The sequence below is a fragment of the Protopterus annectens genome, chromosome 10.part0 (genome assembly GCF_019279795.1).
Source record: "Protopterus annectens isolate FY-2018-M chromosome 10.part0, PAN1.0, whole genome shotgun sequence".
NCBI classification, from domain to species: domain Eukaryota; kingdom Metazoa; phylum Chordata; order Ceratodontiformes; family Protopteridae; genus Protopterus; species Protopterus annectens.
The window spans coordinates 462,607,532-462,632,296 of record NC_056744.1 but is presented as its reverse complement, the minus strand read 5'-3'; the positions used below and the strand labels follow the sequence as shown (position 1 = coordinate 462,632,296).

General features: G+C 38.2%; 1 protein-coding gene across 2 annotated transcripts in view; it reads left to right on the top strand.

Annotated features, from left to right (window-relative positions):
• The window catches only part of SLC6A9 (solute carrier family 6 member 9), a 1,267,030-nt gene that overhangs the window by 773,013 nt on the left and 469,252 nt on the right, over positions 1-24,765 (top strand). The window lies entirely within an intron of this gene.

Below are 24,765 nucleotides of genomic sequence, written 5' to 3'. Positions count from 1 at the left end.
ACTATTCTGACTTGTTACAATAAGCCTATAAGGGGGGTTGAGTACATTTTTATGTGTTTTTGGAATACCAAAAACAATAGGAATAGATGGACTGTTGTTAATTAGGAATTCAAAAACCTCCTCATTGATGGCACCCTGGAACAATGAGTTTTCTAGTGCTATCTGAATTCTCCTATGGGCGATGTTAACTTCATTCATGGAAACATTTTCATATTGCTCTTCCTCCTGTAACATTGTAAAAATGTTTTCATTATACTCCTCAGTTCTTACTATGGCCATTCCACCACCCTTGTCTGGTTTCATAAACCTGAGCCCTTCGTCTCTTCGTAGCTCTTTCAAAAGTTCATTTTCTTCCCTAGTTAAATTATAATACCTGCTTCTATACTTTTCATGAAGTTCATATATCTCTTGTGAACATATTTTCTCAAAATTCGCTATCAAAGGATGAAGAGGGGGATTTATACAACTTTTTTTCTTTAATCGGTTAATTTCTGTGTTCCCTAAATTGTCCTAAAACATGAATTTCAAGTTCATTTTTCTAGTAAAGAGTTTGAACTCCGTCATAGTTGTACTAATATCATCCTTTTTTGAGGGCACAAATTTTACACCCTTCATTAGTAAAGAAAAAACTTTTTATCTATAGTAATACCTGCATAATTAAAAATATTGAAACCCTGATAGGAAAGGAGTAACCCCCCGAAAAAAACTGATAATGTCACTAGTAGGAATAGATCAGGATCTAATTGTAACTGTTCTTCCTCCTTTGGTATTAGTTTCTGTATGAAGTCCCTCTGCCCCCCCCCGGGATTCTAAAAAAACTTTGTTGTTACTGCTATAATTATTTCTCTTATTCTGTAACGTCTCTGACCTTCTTATAGGTGGATACTCATTGTCAAAATCCATCTCCCTCTCACTGTCTCTATGATGTGAACCTTGCCTTTCCTGTGAGGTGAGGTTTCCTGGTTCAGTTCTAATTTATTTTATTATTTATTTTTATTTTACATTTGTTGACTGGGTGAGTCCGACTGGAACCAAGTCCATTTTCAGCGGAGGCCCGGGGAGATAAGCTCCAACAGAAAGCAAGAATGATAACAGTAGAGTAAAAGACATTGATTATATATAATATTTAAATTTTAGGTATTATTGTAGTTAAGAAAAGGAATACAGGTAGAAGTACATTCAGACAATCAGTGTTACAAATTTCCAATTTTGAGAGTGGTATTAGATTACAAAAAGGAAAACACAAATTAAATAAGTAAATTACATGCATTATTTAGAGTTAGTCAGGTTTGTCACAGTGGCATATCCATTTTTGTTCCAGGTGTTGTTTGATTGAGGCTTTAAATTGGTCTGGGGAGGAGAGCATGGTAATGGTGTCAGGAAGTTTGTTCCAGGTTCTACTTACAGAATTTGCAAATAGGGCCGTGCCAGCCGCGCTGTTAATTTTTGTTGTTTGTATTTGTAGCTTATTGGATGAGCGGAGCAGTCTTGAATTATTATGGGGGAAGATGTGGTGACTAAGGGCTGGAGTGTTATTTGGGTTCTTTAGGATTTTATTAGCCAATATTAGCAGGTTATACTTGACAAGATTGGGAAATTCCAACCATCCAAGTTGTTTGAGGTTAATGCAGTGGTGGGTTCTGAAAGGAGAACCCGTAGCAAACTTGGCGATGTGATTATAGCAGGCTGTAAGTTTGTTAAGTTCATATTTACTTGTGTTTTCTAGAAGTGGGGAAGCATATAGGAGGGTAGATAGTAGGTGCGAGCGTGCAATGGCTATTTTAGCTATGGGGGTGAGGAAGGTTTTAACTCTGTAGAGTGAACAGAGTTTTTTGTTTATGGTTTTGATTGTCTGGCTTACATGGAGGTCAAATTTTAAGTAATTGTCTATAGTGACACCTAGCAATTTGGTATTAGGGTCAGGGGAGATGACTGTCCCATCATTAGCTTGTATGGTAAAGGAGAAGGGTATGGACCTTTGGGTTGGTGGAAATATGAGCATTTGGTTTTTTTGGGATTTAGTAGTAGGCGACGTTTGGATAGCCAGTTTTCTACAACAGTAAAAGTAGCCTGGGTATCCCTTTTTAGATCATCTGGAGAAGTAGCTGAGCAGATCAGAGTGGAATCATCAGCATATTGGATGCAGCTGATGTTTGGTATGATGGTAGGGAGATTGTTAATAAAGATGGAAAACAATAGTGGTCCTAGTATGGAGCCTTGTGGGACTCCTGTAGTGCTGGGTAATAGATCTGAGAGCTTATTCTGCCAGATGACTGCTTGTTGCCTGTCATTGAGATAGGATTTAAACCATAGAAGGGCACTGGGATGTAGTCTGAGATTTTGCAGGGTTGAAATCATAAGTTGATGGTCCACCATGTAAAAGGCCTTGGAAAGGTCTAGGAAGAGGGCAGACGAGGTGTGATTATTGTTGCGGTTATCATTAATGGTGTTAGTGAAGGATAATAGGGCAGAGGTTGTACTATGATGTGGTCGAAAGCCATGTTGGGTATCAGCCATCAGGTCGTTCTGGAGTAGATGTTGCATAAGTTGTTTGTGTAATCATTTCTCCATTATCTTAGCTAGTGGGGAGAGTATGGCTATGGGTCTGTAGTTGGAGTATTCAGTAGAGGGACCTCCTTTATGTAATGGAATAACATAAGATATTTTCCAGATGTTGGGAATTTTGGCTTCGGAAATGGTTCGGTTGATTAGGATAGAGATTGGAAAGGCAATAGCGTCAGCTGTCATTTGTAGATATTCAGCTGGGAGTTGGTCTGCAGATAGGGTGGTGGGTTTTAGATTTTTGATAAGCTTGCATATAAAGGAGGTTGGTACAGGCTGAAAGCAAAAGAGGTTTTGGCTGCTAGAGTTGTTGTTATTTTCATCAGGGGAACTCTGAGGTAGTTGGCTGGCAAGAACTTGAATGGTTTCAGTAAAGAAATGATTGAAGCTGTCTGCCACCTGTTCTGGGGTTTTATTTGAGTTGGCAGCTGGGTTAGGCGTTGATGTTTTACCTGGATACAGTAATTTGTTGATCCCAGCCCAGAATTTTTGAGGATTATTCTGATCATTCATCTGTAGCCTACAGTAGTGGTGTTTTTTATCCAGTAGGACAAGTCTTTTTGTTTCATTCCGTGCATGTCTATATCTATTATGATCCTGGGGATTTTTGGTAATTCGCCAGGTGGCCCATAGTTTATTTCTACTATAGATTTTTGTTCTTGTTTCTTTGGAAAGCCAAGGAACATTATTTCCTTTTATTCTTTTTAGGCGGACAGGAGCATGTAGGTCTAGGATTTCGATAAATTTGTTGTTAAAATAGGTTACAGCTTCCTCTAAGGTGAGATGCTTTAGTATAGTCCAGTTGCAGGATTTAAGTTCCAGTTGAAGTTTAGCAAGATCAAGGTCTCTTTTGCTTCTAACCTTCCTGAGCAAGGGTTGTTGTGGGGTGTTAGCTTTTTGCTTAATTATATAGGTTAGGAGATGATCACTTAGATCATCTGGGGGGGGTACCTGCAGTGTACATTAGGGGTTACGTTTTACAAGTATCCAGTCCAGTATACTCTCTTTATGGGAGCGTTTATCAATTCTGGTAGGGGTGGCTATTGTTTGAGTGAATGCATGAAGGTTAATATGAATGGAGGGGGATTTTGATGAACAGGAGCCCCAGTCTATGTTAAAGTCTCCCAGAACTAGGGTTTCTTGGGTATACTGAGAGGATGGCCAGTGAAGGGTGTCCTCGAGTGTAGCTACATTATTTCCTGGGGGAATGTACATACAGATGATATTAATGCTTTTACTTTTGTTCAGATGGAATTTGGTAGCTAATATTTCAGAGTTATTGATCTGAGGTGGTTGGATAGTTTCAATAGTTACGTTTAGTTCAGATTTATAGAGGATGGCTACACCCCCCCCCCCTTTCCTCGTGGCCTAATCTAGTCTATGTAGGTTATAGCCAGGTGGAAGAATTTCATTATTGGTGGTAGATGGTTTTAACCAGGTTTCAGTTAGACATAATATCTCAGGGGAATAGGCATCTAAAAGGACATGAAGTTCATGTATTTTTTTGTTTATACTTCTTATATTAAGATGGCAAATCAAGAGGGAGTTGGCGGGTCTACTGGTTATATTTTTGTTATAGCTATCTCTATTAGATGGTGGGTTAAGGGTAATAAGGCCAGGATTGGGGTGGATATCTCCACAGATTATAAAGTTTAGTCTGTACTGTAGAATGGTACACATAAGTTTATTTAAAAGTTTGTCAAAAAGTCTGGTTTTAGTACTGATGTGGCGTGGGTTGCTAGTCTGTTGGATAATAAATGAGGATAAGTTTTGTCTTGTTGTCTTGTTTTACTGTCCTGGTTTAATATATATCTAAAAAAGGCTGGCTTTTCATGTGGGGATTTGGTGTGTTCTACCTGGCAGTGATACCTGGTAAGATGTTGGGTTGCATGCATAGTTAGGATATAGGTTGCGACAAGGGTGGGTAGTAGGGTATATAAGAACATTCTGGTAATATGCATAATTTCCTTACCTGTTTCCAAATATTATTTTGGAAAAGGTTAAGCCATCTTGTTACGATATTCATTTTCGTCCCTTAGTAACTTTCTTTTTTTCCTATCAATATTAACCTTCACTTCCTCCTCAGCTTTGTCAAACAGTGTGTTATACTTAACAGAAAAAGAATCAAACTGTAAATCATTTAAAATGACATTACGTTTTTCAATATTAATCAGTAGTTCTTTTACTTTGTTATTGTTAATTCTTATAATAAATTCCATCAGTTCAGTACCGTGATGATCTAACATTTCTATTAGTTCATCGCATTCTTTCTGTCCTTTTTTCAAACCATTGGGGAACTTATAGACCCGCAAACCCCTTGGCACCCTATGGTTTGCTACACACTCAGACAGGTACGCGTTGTCAAATTGTAAATTACGTACCTTTAGTAACATCTGTTCAAGTTCACATACTCTATTGTCCATAGTTTCCTCTCTGGTCACCGAAACTGCTTTAAATAGTCTGAAATCGTCTTTAAACCAATCATTGAATCTGTTGTTAGGTTGAGTTACTGTTTGTTTTGTACGTTTTTGCCCACAAGGATTCGACTCCGTAGATGTTGTTAACCCAGATGCTGGAAAAGCTCTTGCACTTTTAACGGTCACTCCTGAAGATGTTTCACCCATCTCACTTCCCTGACGTGTCTCTGTTATGTCGCTCGAAGGAACACTTGGATTTTGTAGTTTTCCGACTGCCTCTTGCAGTTGCGACACTTTGTTAGTTAAAGTGACAACCAGTTGGAAAATATTGTTCTCAGCCAGGTTAGCTTCCTGCCCATTTGAAAAGGAAGCATTACATATATCTTCTTTGAAAACGTTAGATAACCTTGAGTCTTCCATATCCACGGTAAAAGTGAACCGGTAAAGCAGTAAATAGAACAGTTAATAGTAACGATGTAAAAGGAACTTGTTGACAGTCCCGTAACTTGGTAAACCAGCACACCATTCAAACTACCAATAACAAAAATCCAAGTTGAAGTAACCAGAATTTAATCAAAGTCCAAAACATGTAGTACAATCCATAAGAATAAACACGTAATTCACAGTACATCCACCAAAGTGCAACCACAGTGGATGTGACTCTTGGCTTCCAGCTACTTAGAGTGTTGTCAGGTTCCTGGTTTCTTTACTTACACTCTGGTCCTGTATTTTTTGTTATAAATATGAACAAGTACCTATGCTCACCTTGCACCTCCTTACACACCTTCTTCACTCTCTTCCTTACTTCAGTCAGTTTCTCTTCCTATCTACACGTAGTATACCCCTGTTTTTTCTCACTCTTCATCTCTTCATATTGCAGTTTCTGTTTGTAGTATACTAACTTACCAAGTGACTAAAATTTGTCTTATATTAAATCATTGTCATGTAAGTTGTATCTATTTTAAACCAGTGTTGGTATTATTATGTCTAATTTGGTGTAATTATTTAAACTGTAGATGAAGTTTGTATCATTTTTGAAGATTGTAAAATTATTGCGGTTAAAATGGTTTTGTAATACTTTGGAGCTTTTATCACCAGGCCTCTACTGAAAGTGGTCACCTACCCATTTGGACTTTCCTGGTAATCAAATGGCAATAAATAAATAAGTGCATAATTGGTCTTCTTACAGTCTTATTTAATGCTGATGATATGAATGACTGTGCCTTGTTACTGGAAATGTGCTAAAATAAACCTGTATACTGTGTAAACTCAATGAAAGACTAAATATGCATACATTTTAGACTCAGAAACATATTCTTTCTTTGTAGGATTCACCAGCATGTCTTTATGCAGTAAATGTCTTGCCTTACTAACTTGGTTAGATGTTTTTTTAGCCAAATTAGTATGAGTGGTAGATGAGGGTCTCCCTGGTTGTACCCTCTGGACTTTGCAAACTCAATCAGCTCTGTTTCACATATAATCATAGTTAAAAGGTTTATTGGTCCTAGGGGTCACAGTAGTTATGTTACTGTTTTGTACCCAATGCATACATGTCAACCTCTCAGTGCAAGAAATCTGGACAAAGCCAGAAATAATGGGGGGAAAAAAGCTCAAAAATAGGGACAGATTTTAAATATTGTTCCTATAAACTACAGGTTTTGTTTGCATTATTATGCATTTTCTGAAGTGTGAAACTGAAATGTCTGATTTTACTTAGTGTTATTTATTGACTTCAATCCTCAATGATTTGCCAGAATACCACACATTTTATGAGGAACACACCAAAAATATGAGGCACAAATCTGGACATTCTGTGAAAATCTGGACAGTTGTGAGGTTTGACCCAGTGGTGGCTCATCATGTAACTGGAGAGGTGCTTACTCATGTTGCATAGGAGGCACTTTGGGAGCCTGTTTTCATAATGTCCTGTATAAATAGTATTCAATGTACTATGGTAAAGAATAAGAACACTTAAAAAGCATGAAAAGCATCCAGCCTTCTAATTATGATGGGTTATCTGTGTTTGTTAGTGATTGCAACACTGTATCTTTTGTTACCTCTGTTGCTCCACTGTGAGCACACATAACTGATCTATGCACTGAGTATGACTGAGATCTGAAGCACAAGGGTAGATTTCATCTCGATAGTTATGTTATGGGGTACACTAGCCCATCAGTATAGTCATGTATATGAATGCTGGACTGAAGGATTTTGGAAAGGTATAGAGTGTCCATTACCAGGTGCTTGTCCACTGTTAGATGAGATGGACAATGAGTTTTCAATACCTTTCCTGTCTTTGCCATGTAAAAAGGCTTGTAATGTTGCTTAGGAAGTGTCTGCACATCTGTGAATTAGAAAAATGTGTGCATGTGGCTGTTTATGCAGGTAGATAGCTAACTAGATGGATAGATCCAGAGGACAGCGAATCCAAGCTTTGCATTACTATTCAGCATTTTAGTGGTTCAGACATTTGGTGGGAGTGCAACACCACCACATTTGCACGTTATGACATAGACCTCATCTATGGTCAGCTTTGATCATTTCTTCTTTCAAAATAAAACATTGCTTTCACATTTTATACTATTTTGTTAGTCCTTTCTTCCAGGTTGGAAACTCTGAATGAAATCAACTTAAAAGATATAAAAACAAACACTTGTACATGAGTACCTCTTGTGTGCTGAAACCCCCAGAGACAAGTCTAGAATAAAATGAATAAGCACTGTCATTCCTTTATTAGCCATGGAGGGGATTATCATGGACCACATTAACAAGGACATTGGCAACCTCTAAACATTAGATCCCACACAGTTTGGTTTCATCAAGGGGAGATCAAGCCTGCTAAATTTGGTCGACTTCTTTGAGACAGTCACCAAAGCCATGGACAAGGGGAAGATGGTGCACACTGCCTACCTTGACCTGGCTAAAGCCTATTATTCCCTACTAGGGTATAATAGATAAACTCTCTCACCTAGGCATCAATCCATATGTTACCAGATGGGTAGCAAACTAGCTCACGGATAGAACCCACCTAGTCAAAATAGGGGAAGCCACCTTAAGCAGTCGACCCGTAATGAGTGGTGTACCCCAGGGATTGGTCTTGGGGCCCTTGTTGTTTCGCATATACTTTTCTGAGGTGCAAGCCAAAACCAGTGGTCTGTGGCTGACCAAGTTTGCAGATGACTGTAAGCTGGGTGCTGTCATCAGTTCCCTTAGTGATGTGGACATCTTCCAAGAGGGTCTCACCCAAACATATGACTGGTGTCAGAAACATGGCCTCAAACTGAGTGCCAAAAAACGCATCATCATCCCCTTTGGGGAGAGTAACATCCACTCAAATTATCACATTAATAACAAGGTCCTAAGCACACAGTCAGTCGTGTGGGACTTGGACACCCAGGTTGATAGCAAACTGACTTTTGACCAACGTATTGCCTCCATTATATTGAAAGCTTTCTACATGGCCCACCTCATTAGTAAGGGTATCTCATCCAGGGACCAGGTGGTCATAACATCCCTGTATTCTACCCTTATAAGACCCATTATTGAGTACAATGCCCCTTTTCGGCATGTACCTCACAAAGCACATGCAGCAGCTGGAGAGGCCACAGAGGTTCCTCACCAGAAGAATCCATGGTTTCAAACAACTACCCTACACAGATAGGCTAAAGGTTCTGCCCCTCTATTAAGTCTCCTGCAGACTCCTCAGAGGTTACCTCTGTCTGGCATACAAAGCAATCGCAGACCCTGCCTTGATGGGACTGCTGCATATCTGCAAGTTAAGTGCCACTCAAGTAACCCGCACGTGCAACCTCAACTTGGTCTGTGACATCATTAGGACTTGTTGGCAGGACAGATTTGTGTCCCAGAGACTCCCCCTTCTGTGGAATATACTCCTGCTCCATGTCAAGCAGAGTACCTCATTAATGCTTTTTAAGCGCAACCTGGATAACTGGATGGGGAACAGAAAATACACCCCCGGGATTCCACCTGTGTCCCTGCTGGACAGGGGCATTGGTTGCTGACTTGTCGGAACATAGGCTAAATTCTTGGCTAGGCTTGTCGGGGCCTCAGGGCCAATAGCCTAGTAACTTCCTGTGATCCTATGGTAGCTCTTCAGATTCACATCAAACAAGAGCAGTCATTTTAAAACATGTAGAAACCAATCACGAAGCTTAAAAAACTTTTCTAATTCAGTCTTAAAGAAACAGATTTAATTAAAGTTAAAAAAATATTGTTTATATCTAACAGCAAAGCCTTCAGTATCAACATTATCAAAATGTGTGTTAAAATAGCTTTACTTTGTTAATATAATAAACACTAATCATTTTTTAATTGGTCATACTATTGGACAATTAAACTGATTAGAGTTTATCGGCTTTGGTTGTTACATGTTTTAAAATGACTGTTGTTCTTATTTGAGTTGAACCTGAAGAACTACCACACCAATAAAGTTTATTTTGGACTTGTCTCTGGATTTTTCAGCAGATAAGAGGTGCTCATGTACAAACTCTGAATGAAATGTATCATTTCAAGATGTGGAATTTAATGATGTTTAATTATAAATCTTAAAGCGAGTAAGCTAAAAACAAAACCCTCAATTGTTCAGAACTTATTCATAATGGACTCTCCTATTCTGACCCAAGTTACATTGACAATATCCTTTTGAACAAATTTAGTGCCAACTTCACCCGTAAGAGTTCTGTTCAAAGCACTGAAATATCTCAAAATAAATAAAAAAATGGACCACCTAGGTCAGCTGATTCACTTTATTGAGAACAACCAAATGATGACTCTGAAGAAGCCAGTATATGTTTTTGGCGAAAGCGCTTAGTCATTTGGTTGTTCTCAATAAAGTGAAGCGGCTGACCTAGGTGGTCCATTTTTTTTCTTTTTTCTTTTATTTATTTTGTGTTGTTCAATGTTGCATTGGTCCTTTTGGACCATTTTTTAGTGTTTTTCACTGAAATATCTCAATCCCTTATTTCCCAATTATCTCTAAATATCATGTACTGAAGGTGCTAACCAAGATTAAAATGCTTCCTTCGTGGGCCCTGACAATATATCTGATTGCTAAATTAATAGCATCCAACATGCACTTGCAGACACACTCCTCAGACTGTTTAACTTAAGTTTATTTACTGGTTTTGTCCCTGATGAGTGACGCACAGCAGTGGTGATGCCCCTCTGTAAGACTGGCCTTGTAAGAAACCCAAGTAACTACAGACCTATTGGCCTTACCAGCCTCATCTGCAAAGTCATGGAATATATTATAGGTTGACCCCCAAAAGTGTGGTTTTATTAAGGTTTCTATTTAATTTAGTTAATTTCTTGGAAAGGGTGACAGAGGCTGTAGGTTGTGGCCATGCAGCACATGCATCATATCTTCACCTAGCTAAGGCCTTTGACACCATTTCCCATGCTGGTGTCATACAAAAGCTAAATGCTTTAAAAATCTACCCTTATGTGGTGAGATGGATAGCATACTGGCTTAAAGAACCCGGACAGGTAAGTTGCAGGTGCATCATGAGAAAGTGACCAGCTGTGTACCTCATGGCTTGGTGATGATGTCTCTTCTTTTTGGAATTTGCTTCTCAGATCTCCAAACAAAGAGCTAAGAACTTTGGGTAACAAAGTTTGCAGATGATTGTAAACTGGGGGGTTGCCATTAAGTTACCCAATGGCACCCATATTGTCCAAAATGAACTCATCCTAATAAACTCATGGTGTTCTAAAAAATGGGCTCAAATTAAATGCTAAAAATGTAGTATAATTGCTTTCGGTTGGCAGTCTTTCCTCTCATCATACTGTCTAAACAGCACACCTCTACAAATCGAAAATATAGTCATGGACCTAGGAATGTGAGTGGATAGCCACTTCTCTTTTGACCATCAAGCAACAGTGATTGTCAAGAAATCCCTTAATTTAGCCCAGCTATTTGCCAAAGTGTTATCGTCAAGGTCTAGATAGGTATTCATTCACCTATACTCACTCAGCATTGATCAGGCCAGTTATCGAGTAGGGCATCCCCTTTGGGATGTATCTCACTAAACATGACAAACAGTTAGAAAGACCCCTAAGGCTGCCCAAACAGATCCTAGGCCTAAAGTCCCTTAGCCATATAGACAGGCTGGTAGCTCTGTCCCTTTATTCAGTATCTTATAGACGTTTGGGGGTAGATCTTTGTCTTGCTTATACTACCATTAGATACCTGATTTTCATGGACTTCCTGCTTCTGAGCAAGTCCAATATCTCCAACAGTATTAGAACAAAGGACTTAAATCTTCACCAACAGATAAATAAAACATGATGGAGTGACCATGTGTAACCTAACACTTCCTAAACCTCTGGAATAAACTTCCTCTACATTTTAAACAGCGCTACTCACTATTTTCCTTTAAACATGAACTAGATGACTGGATGGATACCCACACATTTACTCCAGGATTGAGTGGTCTGGCCCTCCTGGAGAAAGAAGATGCTGCCTGACAGAGACTGTTGGCAAGGCAGAAATGGTCACGAGATTCAGTAGCCTGGATTATCTATGGCTCTGTAAATGCACTGAATACTGATACCACAGTGCAGCTTTAGGAGGTACTGTACTCTTGAGGTGTCGACCTTTAAATGAGACATTAAACTGAGGTCCCATCTGCTGGACATAGTGGTAGGTCAGGTGGATGTTAAAGATTCCAATGTACTAATCAGAAAGGTCGCATTCAAATTATTTACCAAAATCATATCATATAAAAATCAGATAATCTAGCAAAAGAAAATTGAGAGATAACAATAGAGGATTTTGAGCAGGTCACCAATCATAACTGGTTTATTATGTGTTTGAAACATGGATGCCAAGAAATTCACCTTAAGAGTGATCTAGTGCTTTAAAGAATTTCTAGTAAATAATTCACTGTAGTTACTCTTGAGGTGTCGACCTTTAAATGAGACATTAAACTGAGGTCCCATCTGCTGGACATAGTGGTAGGTCAGGTGGATGTTAAAGATTCCAATGTACTAATCAGAAAGGTCGCATTCAAATTATTTACCAAAATCATATCATATAAAAATCAGATAATCTAGCAAAAGAAAATTGAGAGATAACAATAGAGGATTTTGAGCAGGTCACCAATCATAACTGGTTTATTATGTGTTTGAAACATGGATGCCAAGAAATTCACCTTAAGAGTGATCTAGTGCTTTAAAGAATTTCTAGTAAATAATTCACTGTAGTTGCTTACTGTGATGGTCACCTCTTCTTTGAGTATTTTACCTTTTTTCTTGAAAGAATATCCAAGAACAAATGCGTACAGTTGTATGGGATCCATTAGTCTGACTGGCACATGCCTTTATGTATTTATATATATATGTATGTATGTAGGTAGGTAGGTAGGTATTGCTGCATGTGTGTATTTATTAATTAATTTGTAACCATATCCATATGAGTCATACTGTTATCAATGGCTTCTAATGAATTGGCTTCTCCAGTCCACTAAACCCACTACTCTAGCTGCCACTGACAAAACTTCTGTACATGCCAAATATGCTGGCATAATGTTGGAGTGACTTTTATTAAAGTGCCATCACCCATGGCCCAAAGTGACTATCTTTTTGCATGTATTATACACTGAAAGGATAGAATGCATAAGCACTGACACTGAGCTTAATGGTGTGCATATGACTGCATGCTTGTTTGCAGGGAAGTGTTTTGCCATATTCCTTCTAAATGTATGTTCTTATGTTCTTGCATAGGCAAACATATGTTCCTCCTGATTCTAAACAGGGATGAGGCTAGTAGTTCCCATCCCGGTATCCCCAAGTATAGTATGCTGCACAGTTCTGCCCGTCACCCCACACACATACTTTTAGCTCCATCTGTGATAACTGACCATGGGTTATAGTGATGGAGAAGTTATGTGCGGCACAATTGAAAATAAGTGTTGTGGTGTCTGTGTGTGTGTGTGTGTGTGTGTGTGTGTGTGTGTGTGTGTGTGTGTGTGTGTGTGTGTGTGTGTGTGTGTGTTGTCTGACACTTATTTTATCCTATACAGGTGTGTATGTAGCTGGGGCCTTTGCTGGACTCAGTGGGCATAAGCAGAGATTCTGTATTTGACAGGAGGATATCATAGGATACTAGCCAACATGTGCACACCCCCCCCCCCAAGTTAAAGGCGTTTTAGTTAATATTTCAATATGTCATTGGAAAGGGGGTTGTGAGTTTTGGTGAAAGCCCACACAGACACAGGAAGGACAGGTAGACTCCACACAAAAGACAGTTCATCTGGGAACTGAACAAGAACAAAAAGCCCTGTAAGGCAGCAGTGTTAACCATTGCACCAGTTAGTGCTCCAAAATCAAGATAGATGGATGGATGGATAGATAGACAGACAAACAGAAGCAGAGAATAGATAGATAGATAGATAGATAGATAGATAGATAGATAGATAGATAGATAGATAGATAGATAGATAGATAGATAGATAAATAGATAGATAGATAGATAGATAGATAGATAGATAGATAGATAGATAGATAATGTGTGTGTTTATTAATGTCTTTGCTTGTTTTCCATGTGGTTTCACTTGTATATGCTGTCACTTGAAGAAACCGTATGTGCTTTCTGTGTTGTTAACATGTTCAACACATGCTGCTGTTCATTTGGAGTTATTGCATTCTTTTCATGTCTACTCATTGCCAGGTGTTATCCCACCATGACTGGCCCTCTGATCTGTCTGAATTCCTGAAATATGATGACAGCACAGATGTACAGATATGGCCCAGAGTGCAGAGTTTGCTGATGAGGTCAAAAACAGGGTCATCTTAGCTATGTATAGCTGTAAGGTCTTGGGTCAAGCATTTGTCTTTACCTTATGGATGTGAGCACCATATACTGCTTTGATTCATCTCTTTAGCATATTGGTTCAGGATCAGTCTAATTATAACGATGCGACTGTACAGGGTGTACCACCTATTTCATTAATGTGTGACATACTGTATAAAATAATGCACACAAAGTGTTTATATCAAAATGAATGCATATGGCAAAAGCAGTTAATTTTCAGCATTTAACAGCATGTCATAATGACAATGTTACAGGCTGGTTCTGCTTCTCCTATCAGTCTGGTAGACCCAGCGTTAATAACATACACAGATGTCATGCCACACAGTTACATCTGTTTGCTTTAATCAGATTATTACTGTAGTATAGCTTATTAGACTATCATGTAATAAATGCATTTTATCTCCTCTAGTAATACATAGAAAAATTAAACTGTTTCTACATAGCATCTAGTTCAAAAAGGCCAATTCAGAAGACCATCCAAGATGAAACATAAGTTCATAGATTAGTACTAAGCTAACTGCCCTTGCGAGCCATTTTAAGCCTAGCCAATTATCCCTTGTGAGACTCAAATCCTGCACCTTGTGTTTGTAAGGCAAACGCCTTAACCATCAAGCCACCCTCCCATGTCAACAGAAACATGAATGATCAAATTTACAAGAGAAAGAAAGTTAGAAAATAAAAAGAAACATAATTCTTAGAAGCAGTGAAATACAATGTAAATAAAGTAGCTGTGTAACATGCTGTTGCAGTGGGTCAGCTTCCATTTCCTCAGACTTTTATTTTCCTTTTCCCCTCATCCTTCCTACATTGTCAAAGGCCTGGCCCATGTGGCCTTTCCTCACCAGGTCTGCTAGCTCCTCCATGTCGCTTTATACTATTTCTGGGGAAGGTCACAGAAGTCAGTTTACAGCACTCGTTACGTCTCCCGACTGGGGGTGGGACTTACTGGCCTACCCTTATTTCCCCCCTCTCCTTCTAGCAATGTGGTACGGCCCGTGGTTTATTTATTTATTATGTATGCGTTTGTTTGTTTGTATTTGTATTTGTTGACCGGGAGAGTACACTGGGTCTTGGCAACCCATTTTCAGTGGAGGCCCAGGGAGAAAAGCTCCACAAGAAGTTATATAAATAACAAGAGAGGTTACATATTTAGAAAAGAATTATGTATAAAAACATCATAGTAGGCCATAGGCTTTCATGTGTAACATTCATTTTAAAAGATATAGAGGTGACATAGTAGATAAGCAATCACTATATGTACATTCAAACAGTCCTGGCAAAGAAAGCACATATTAGGTAGTAATATATATTTGAATATTCTAGCAACTTGTTTTAGACAGTCACAGCACATTTAGTGTAGAGGTTAAACTTTCTTAGAAAATTAAATTTTAGGAAGCATTTGACAGTAAGAAGTTTTTTTAGGGGGGCATGCAATATGAGGATACATGGCATATCACCCCCCCCCAAGCAGCAGCTCAGAAAGCCCCACTGCCCCTGCTGACTGCAACTCTTTTGGCAGCGTCCCTGGCTTCCATCGGGAATCGTCATGTAGAGGCACCGCATACCACCCTCCCCCTAGCATGGGCAGGCCCATCTCTGCCTGCCATTCTGTCAGTCACCTGAGAGTATAATTGATCTTGGGTCCCCTGGATTGTAGTCGAGGCTTTATCCCTCTATGCCACAGGAGCAGCCATTCCCCTAGACTTACTGTTTGAAGTTGCACTACCACTCAGAATGGACAATAATGTCTTTCATTGCAAAGCAAAATATCTTGCATTCTTTGAGATTGTGTAACCCTAGAGATGGAATACAAAGGTAGAGGGGTAGATGGGCAAGATGCACCCCCCCCCCTTCATTTTTTCTTAAATTGCTGCAAAGAAAGATAAACCATATTTCATCATGTGCCAGTGTTAGCTGTCATAAACTCAGAGAATTTCTCAGAAAGCTTTTAAATCATACCATTCAACTGTCCTGATTTTCCAGACTGTCCAGATTTTTGCCTCATATTTTTGGGTCTGTTCCTCATAAAATTCTAGTTTTCTGGCAAATCATTGGTAAATCATTTTGGATTGAAGTCAAAAAATAAAGGCAGACATTTGAGTTATAATCTTTGTACCATTCAGAAAATTCTTGCTAATGCAAAATATGTTGTTCCATCAAATTTCGAAGTTTGTTAGAATAATATTTAAAAAGCATTTCTATTTTTGGGCCTTTTTCCCCTTATGGCATTGTCCAAATTTCTTGCTGTAAGATCTTGAGAGGTATGTTTAAAATTGATATATAAGCACTGAAAAAAGTCACATAAAATGGCTTGAATAGACAGCACGCAAAGTAGCTGATACTGTTAATAATAGCAAGTTCATTACCCAATTTATACAGCTACGCATCTCATACTATTAGTAGATGAACTGTTTGATTAGTGAGAATAAATGCTCCGGCCATTGTTAATGTTTAATTTATAAATATGGATCTGCATCAAAGCAAAGACAGCAATCCCTCCTTTTATTATAGTTACCAGAGTGAGATACAGTAGAGAGTCGATTATCCAAACTAGTTGGGACCTTGGGTAGTTTGGATAATCAAATTGTTCGGACAATCAAACATATAGTTGAAAAAACTTCGAAAATCTTGTTTTTCTGCATGCAGGGAATGTACTTTTCAACTATTCAGCGATTCTAGTGGGCAATAAGAATACTTTCACATACAAGCGGGCTGCAAGCTCAAAAAACATTCACAAGTGAATACATATAACATTTACTTATTCAGACTTTATGATTTTTCCTACCCAAAAACTTTGAAAGGCTGCATTCGGATAATTGATATTCGGATAATCAACTCTCTACTGTACTGAATAATTTCAACTGTACTTACATATATACATAAAAGCCATTGTATATTAATTTCTATAAAGCTACATCAGAAAACACCTAAATCACATATGTATGCTGTTAAACCTTTATTTTTTTATATATTATAATCAGTGGGACTTCTCTGTGTTGCATTTATACAGTTACTGTAGCAGTGTATTGTCTGGCATGTGACTTCCAATTTGTAACTTTTATTTTTGATAAACTATAATCTGTGTGAATGAATTCTATGCAGCCCATTTGTTTAATTTCAGTAATTGGAGTATTGTCATTTTGCCTGTACTCTGTAACTTCCAATTTGGCCCAGGTTATAGCTGAAGTCAGCCAAAGGACCAGCTCCAAACTGATTTAACAACAATCAGTCAAATTAAAAAAAAAAAATAAAAAAATCATGCAGCGATGACATGTTTAGCACACTTTCTCTTCTTGTCTTATTTAAATCTTACATGTTTCGGCAGTTTTATCCTTTTATCTTTTCAGTTCATTCATCTGCAATTCTGCCATGTTATAATTAGTCTTATAAACAGAACCTTCCAAAAAGAGGTGAAAGGGGAAGCTTAGGAGAAAAGGATGAGAGAGTGAAGAAAAAGGATGAGACAGTAAAGAGAAAGAACAAAAAATAAAGCAAGAGAGAGGAAGAGGGAGCAATTATGATGCAAATAGATGCAAAGCAGGCAACTGGGATATCAAAAAAACAAAACTGATGAAAATATAGTAATTCTGTTAAAAAGACTGATAAAATATTTGTCATAGCTCACTCAAGCCTAAAATGCCTTTTTTGTATACTTCCAGTTCACACTCATACCTCCTTATGGTGTCCAGAAGTGTCTGGGTCTGTCTTCTTTTGCTAAATGACTTACCTGCTAATGTTGTTGTTGTTGTTGTTGTGTCTTTCGGCTTTTCCCAGTTAGGGGTCGCCACAGTGGAACTCCGGTCCACTGACTTACCTGTTAATAATAGACAGTATTAGAAAGGGCATGGAGTTATTAACAAGATGACACATATTGTTAATCCAGGGTGTCCTGCAATGGAGAATTAATTATTATTCATATTTATGTTCATATTATAACTGAGAGACATACAGTTTATTGAGGTGTATGGTGTGAAACAACAATATGGGAGAAAGGAAAATTCACTGAAAATACTGGTTTACATCATATTATACTGGAAATATTTCTAATTCGTTGTTAGCAATTATGAAATAAGCAATATTTCCATATGTTCGTAATACTTCAAAAACCAAGTGACTTACAAACAGTTGCATGACATTAGGTAAAACCTTAGATGTTATTGAAGAAAACTGTCTTTAATATTTGCACTGTAAGTTGCACATCTTGACAGATATCCAGTATTATTTGTATCGCTAATTATACAATTAAACAAATGTTTTCATATTTCTGTAAATATCTCAATAAACATGTACTTACAGAGAATTTCTATTTCATAGGTTCATAGAAGGTTACTCGGCTAATGGCCCTAGAGCTCTTACAAGCCTAGCCATATTAATCCCGAGTTTTCCCAATTGTCAGTAGTTAGGTGAGTGAAGTTCACAGAGGTAAGGGTCTATGGTAGTTAATACTGACTACCAACTTCCTCTGTCCAGGAGGGACATGGGCGCCACCCCAGGAGTGAATTTGCGGTCACCCATCCATTGATCTAGGTTGCATTTGAAGAGGGTCAGGGAGGTGCTTTGTTACATGTGAATTGGAAGTCTGTTTCTGAGAAGTGACTGTTCTGTTTAGTTTTCTAATACCTCCTAAAAGATTTCTTAATATTTTTGGAGAGAACAAAGTGGCATTACTTGCTTAGCTACAGGAAATATTTGTTTTCAGCCTGCCTTTTCATAGTCCTGCAGGTTAGCGGTTACCCTGGTTTATTTTTTGTAACTCAGGCTTGTGGCGTTGCTGCCTTAGGTGTATGTTTGCCTTTTCTTTTAAGGCCACTCAAGCAAGAATTGTGTTGCCTACATGATTGTAATGTGGTCTTATCCTAAAATTAACAATCTTGCATATGGAAATTACTTGCTCTAAAGCTTATACCAGAGTAACTATCCTATTGTCTAATTTTCTTAGATACAGAGAGGGTTTCTGCAGCACTACAGATAAACATCAGATGGAATTTGCAGTATTCCAATAAAAGAAACAGTGGCATGGACTTCACTGGGTTAAACTCCATGTACTTCTCAAATTCCCTGAATGTAAATTGCCCTGGTCACTGAAAATAAATTGTTCTATCTATTGTTTTTGTGAATGATCTAGAGAGTGTAATGGCTTACAATGTAACAATTGTATGTCCTGGGCCGAAATTGTTCAGGATTTTATTGAGAGATCATTACTAGCTTGTAGCAGGGCTGGGACATTTGCCAACAGTCTGATCTACTGCTGAAACCTTCTGGGGATGTAAAGGTATATCCTCAGCCTCTCTGATGAACAGTTCTTCATGAGTCACATAAATTAAGAATATTTAATTTTTAATTATTGCTTGCCCTTTTTATCTTTATGTGTTATTAGTTTTGCTTGGGCTGCGGCTGAAATATTTCCTTTGTTTAAACCTCAGAGTGATTCAGAGAAATTGGATAAAAGTTTTGGAGAGTCCTAGCCTGGCCTATCGACTCTTACTAAGAGTAACTTACCCCGGAGTATTTGCATGCACTCGAGAGTTCTTCTCCCTTCCTGAAGCACAAAACCTTCCACCCTAGCTTATTTCTTAAAAAAAGTAACTACCCCTCACCCCATTTGAAATGTTTGACATGCTAGTAATAGTTGGAACCCCAAATAAGCTACTTAAACATCTTTTATATATCTTTGCAATCTTTAGTTCATGATAAAAATGTTGTATCTGCTTAGAGGGAGCTTATACTGCATTTCTGTTTGATTCAGAGCCGAAGTCCTTAACATTCTGAGTTACTGTTGTAAAGGATAAAACATTAATTAGGATGAGTTGTAAAGTACTTGAAATTATACTGGCAGATTGTGTTCTCTGTTTAAGACGTGGTATAAAGATAGCGCTTAGCAAACATCTAGTAAGGCAAATGCTAGACTAAACACTCCTTTGCTTGTCTGTAAATACCAAATGGGTGAATAATTCTCCAAATACTTTGAAATTTAGAATAGTTTTTAAAAGTTTAATTTAACAAAATGTAAATCAAAACAAGCTGTATTATAATGACTTAATGCAGCAGTCAGCTGCCAGCATGATAAAAGCGCCCAGCTACTTAGCTATTTTACCTACTTGAAATCCGGGTGCTGGGGCTCATTACCTTTGGGCTGATTGAACAATGTAAAACACAAATCACATCAGGTTTTGCCTGCTATATTTTTCTGCCTTTTTTAAAGTTTATTGGCGGAGTCCATGCCTTTTGGTAGTGCTGCTCCTGTAAAGAAATGATGTGTGGATGTGTGGGCTTTGGTGTTTGCACTGCTGCAGGGGTTGCAGTTCCATCAAAAGGGGTTGGTAACTACAATCCAACAGAGACTGTCTCTTAAGGAATCATTTCTGTAAACACCCTGTCATAGCACCGAGTAGCTGTCTCTTGATGTCCTTTCTCAGGAATTTGTCTGGGGTTTGCCAGTTCCAGCATTCCTTTCTTATTATTTCTGATGTGGGTCAATAAGCAATGCATCTATCTGAGTTGATAGATGTATTGCTTAAACAGCTACCACTATGACCTTTGCTAGCCGTTGTGGTTTTGGCTCCTGTTGCAGAGTCAGTAAGCAGTGGTAGCTCTCCTGTGCTCAAGCTGTTCTTTTTTGGTATTGCTAGTTTTGGTACTGTTTCTGATTGCAGTTTTGGACTGTATGAACAGTATGGCTACTTCTGCAGATTCAAAGCCATAGTTTTCAGACTGAAACTTTATTACTGCTGTAGCCACAAATTTAAAGTGTGAGATTTCAGTTCCAGTAGTATATATTTTAAATATGTGCAAACACTTAATTTTGGTCATAATGTCTCTTCATTAATCTTGGTAGAAACAAACCTTTTGTCCCAGGTGAGGTAAAGAAATTATTTTCCCTATATTGCTGCTTCCAAGATAGTTAACTTTTTAGTAAAGTTAAGGCATTTAGACATTAAGGCTATTAATTACATGGGTGGTGCTTTAATCATGAGGCAGTTGTAGGGCTCTTTATAACCTGTCTGCAAATTGTATTCCTGAAGAATGTTATGCTCATCATAGATGAGTTTGGAGCAAGCTGACCAGGTCACTCTTCTCTCTGCCTTTGAATACCCACCAGCTTCAGTTTGCTCTCTAAATCATCCACTTTGCCCTGAGGTCATTTGATCACATAGCCATGCTTTTATGTCTTGCCTTGGAGTTCCTGGATCTGGCACTTCTGCAGTGTGGTGGAGGATCCCTGGAAGGCCAAATTCACAGAGGGAGAGAGAGATCAGATAACTTTGGAATTTTTAACAGCAAGGACTCTCAGAGGTGTCTGATAGCACCTTATTGATCAGTACTGTTAAATTGTCCAGTATATTATCAATGCTTCCCTTTACTATTTTTTTTCCTTGAGACACTTTGCCCCAGTGACTGCTAAGCATCAGCCTACTCAGATCCGATCAGCTTATTTGCCCAACATTACCGGGGTAAGGGTCAACCAAAAGGGGGCTATCATTAAGGCAGCCTGCAGTAGTGGTTTAGATATTTTGTCTTTTTAAGCCCTACCCACTGTGTCCACCAGGAGTCAATGATGGGACTTGCAGTGTTGCACCATCCCTCACTTCTATAAGGGGTTGATATCATCAGAAGGCCCTGTCCACCCACAGGCGACACAGCATAGCAGTTTCCTCGGTCACCACCAGAGAAGTCCAGCCAATGCACATGTGCCCCTGGGCATGTGCACTTCCTCCTCCAATCGTAGGCATATCCATCTTAATTTGAATGCACCATCAAGTTCCCAGGCTGGTGGTTGAACTTGGGTTACCATGGCCATGGTCAGGACTTTATCACTCTGTGCCATTTGTGCATGCTTTTCATTTACTAAATATGGTGCCTCAGCTTCCAAAAGCATGGCATGTGGAAGTTTGTAAGTACTGATCCGATTAACTGATATATTGCAGAATTTCACTCTCAGTTCAATCTAAACAGCCATCTGTCATGGATTTATTGAGTGATTAGAGTTGTAATGCTGAAAAATACTCCCAGGATATGAAGCTAAAATTTTAAGTTGCTGCTGCCATCACTTCCATCTTCTGCACCCCCCCAGCCAGTAAGCTGACATCTTCTGCTTCCTCTCATCTTCCAAGACTAAGACTTCTGTGTTATTTGGGCCACTATTGAAATCCAAATCATCATAAGTGCATATTCGCACCTTTATCCCTCTGCACCAGAATCACATTCTTGGAAAGAGTTACAGGTTTTCAGCATTCTGTAGGATTAGAATAACTGCGCATATTTTAGGGATTGAGACATAGCCACATGATATTCATTGTCCAATGAAAAGTTTTTTTTTTCAGTACCCATTTTACAAGTTTACTTATTTAACTGATTGCACAAACAGAAGAGTTTTATTTATTTACTTATTTGTTTAATTACTTATTTATTGACATTTGATTACCGGTTAAGTTCAACTGGGTAGAAGCCCATTTTCAGCAGAAGCCCGAGGAGAAAAGCTCATAATTGTTACAAAACATTTTAAGAACAATAATTTTATAATCTTCAAAAAATAAAACAAAACATCTGCAGTTTAAATAATTATAACAAATTAGACATAATATAAAAACATTGGTTAAGAATTGATACAAGTTATATGATGATCATTTAATATTTATTGGAATATTAGACAGTTGTAGAGAAATTAAAGGTAAGTTAGTCTAATACAAACAAGAATTGCAATATAAAGTGAGGGAAAAACAGGCTTATGGTGTATTTAGAGAGAAAGTCGGGAAGAGAATTTGATAAAAGGGTTGCCTGAAGGTTAGAGGAATATAAGGAAAGGATTTATATCTCATATTGTATGTAATTTCAGGTGGTTTTGATTTATTTATGCATGTAGCGAAAATGTGGTAATCGGTGAAAAATACTTAACTTGCACAATTTGTTTTTCTGTTTAACACATGTTCATGTTTAGGGCCCAGAAGAAGGGTGTGGACAGACATGTTTGAAATATATGATCATTTCAACTAGATTATGGCCATCTAGGTGACAGCTAGGTGATAAAACAGTAAAGTTGGCTTGTGTTTTTTTAATTTTTTCGCTGATTATAAAGCTAAACATTAACTACACCTGGTGCCCTGCTTAATTTTTGGATCAATGAAGCCAGCTTTTTCTCTCTGGAACTAATCCTGTAGTCAGGGCTAGAGAAGAGGCTGAGGCATCCCAGTGTATTATCATCCCACAGCCATGTAGAATATATTTTTTTATGCCTTGCCCCTAATCTCACTCAGATTTTGTATCAATGTTTTGATTTTGCTTCCTCTCATGCTAGGTCCCTTTGAAACATAAGACAGATGACACCTTTAGGAAATACTGGCCAAAAATGAACTACACTGTGCTAATCGGTAGTATTTTCATTACAATCTCCCTCGATTAAAACGGTTTTGCTGATCATTTCATACTTAACACTTATTTTACGTCAGTAAGACATGATGTATGTTTACACATGCTGTCACATATCTATTTGACATGTCTGCCAATAAAAATACTCCACTAACTCAAGTACATCAGCATTCTGTCAAAACTGTTTAATAAGAACTGTTGAAAAGTGCATGTTTTCTTATGCCCACTCCCCATGTTTAATCTGCCACAATAGAACCCCTGATTTGCAGATCTGTGTAATGGGTCTGTGTTTAATGTGTGCAGAATGTTCCTAGGGGATGTTTTCCAGCTGAACGCACTGCAGATAATCAGCAGCTGGGCTCTCCTAAAGGAGAATTAATTAGCGAAAATCAGAGAATTGTGTATTGCGTACTCTAATACTTCAAATGCTGCTTAGCAAGAAAACTGGAAGCTGATGGCTCATTTCCCTTTTGCCTAGTGAAGTTAGGTCAAAAAAACACACCACGTAGAATTACAACACTGTAAGAAAGAACATTAGAATTTTTACCAGGGCTATTTTACTATAAAGGTCAAGAACTGATAACGCTGTGTGATGAAAGTGTTAAAGAAACCTACACATGTAGTCACAGTTTAGTTAGATGACTGTTTCATGTGTAGGGATTACCAGTGTGAGGTTCGACTTGAGTTTTGCTAACTATTGTTTACCTTTTCGCAGAATTATAATTTATGTAGTCTTATGAGACAGAAGTCAGAGAGTGAGGTGGTGGATAGTCAGTTTGAGTTTGACTATCCATTAAACTGAGGTTTGCTCAAAAGTTTTAGAAAAGGAGGCACTTCATAATGATATGATAAGTTCTTCCAGTACAATAAATTCAAGGGTTAGCAGTATTGTAATCTGAGGTCGTGCTTTTATTATAATTTTTAGGTACAGTGCAGAACTACTATCATTAATAACTGAAAAGCTGACCATTTGCAAGGGATCTTGGGAAGGAGCAGTGGCACGTCATAGGCTGCCCAGTAAAGCCTTTATTTAATTCTCAGGAAAAGTTACTTGCTGTGAGGTCATTACAACAATTATAAATCTGATCACACTAATGAGAGCCTTTCATATCTTACAAGCTCAGCAGTATGGAAACCGGTTCTTATTTTGGAAGTCCTGCTGTCAGTGCGAATCACATGTGGCCGTCATGTCAGGTATTTCTTTAAGAATACCAATTGCCATGGCACTCATATGACAGTTTGCATCAAGAGTTGACCTACAAGAATCATTGTAATGATGTATGTAATGATTTGCCCAGTGATTACTGATGCACATAAAACATTTCCATGTGAATTATTTTCGTTTCTTTGCAGCACTTCCCCTCAGTTCTGTGTGCCCTGTTGATTAAGTAGTGTTGCTTCATCGATATATTTCACTTCTTAAACATGAATTATTTTCTTTAGCTGTCTTCCTTCATCAGGAAGGATTAGCATAAGACATTCTTGAGTATCACATGTTGCTTACTTTGTCTCTTTCAGTCAGGATTAAGTAGGAAAACTAAGACAAATCCATGGTGCATTGGGATGGAGCAGTGCACACAAGAAACACAG